A 1,146-nucleotide genomic window follows, 5' to 3' on the forward strand; every position below is an offset into this window, starting at 1 on the left:
TCATGAACGGACAAAAATTACACTTTAATTCCATCACTGAGGATCCTAGAGTTAACATATACCCTACAGTAAAGAGCCTATGTGTACAGATCCTGTATAAACGGGTTCTATAGTTAATAAAGAAATCCAGAGAAAGGCTGAAATGTTGAGTGGAAGAAAAGGCTGGAACATCAAATAGCCCGAATATAGAGACTCCAAAACATCCTTGTGTGGAGAGCATCCGGTGAAGCAAGCATCAGATACAAAACGCTCAGACCCTTTGGAATTATTCTTTAAAATCCCTGTGACATGGAGAGAACATGCTTCTGGAACAACCCAGGACCACGGTTCACTTGGAACAGGTGGAGGAAGCTAAGTCTTCTGTGTTGTTTGTCTACTGGGGATGCCAGGTCACTTTGTAGAGAAGAGCTGTTTGCCCTCGAGTGTCTGATCAAATTTGTGAAGTTCCACTAAAAACTCACTGCCTCTCCAAACTGTCAGACCGCATTCTGACCTGACAGTTTGTCATCTCTTCTAGTGTTGCCTGTTTCATTGTGATCAACACCTCCAATATTTTTTGGTTAAGGGGTGATTTGTTGATTTCCTCTCCTCCCGTTCAGTTTCTCTGGAGTGAAGTCTCAGGAATGTTGACACGTGGTTATTTTCAGCTCCTGTTAAATCACCATCACCCTTAGGGCTCAGATCCCATGGTACTGGGGCCCTGCTAAGACATTTGAGAGCCGAGGTCTGGGGCAGAGGAGGTGAAACAGGAGAAGCCTGGGGTTTAAGCTTACATTTTTCTGTGGCACCGCTAGCAGGAGGTCACTGCTATATCTTTCAGAGATTTTTGGTTTCCACAGCGGGGTGCTATCACGTAGAAGATGTTAAAGGAATTATGCTGTGGGCTTCCAGAGTCATTACATGGATCTCGGGAGAACCAAGAACTTGACTTTTATCTCCTTTCTTATCCTTTTCTCGTCTGTGTAAGCCTGAAATTAAAGTGCAAGCAGATAGAGCTCGCCCCAGGAAGAGTGGAAACCACAGGAAACAGAGATGAGAGTGCGCTCTTAAGGGTTTGAATCAGCTTTACCCATTGACTCTCTCAGAAATTGACCAAAGCAGAAAAGGTCTCCTTTTTCAATTATTTGTAATAGTGCAATCACACAC

Source organism: Phocoena phocoena, chromosome 16, assembly GCF_963924675.1.
Source record: "Phocoena phocoena chromosome 16, mPhoPho1.1, whole genome shotgun sequence".
NCBI lineage: Eukaryota > Metazoa > Chordata > Mammalia > Artiodactyla > Phocoenidae > Phocoena > Phocoena phocoena.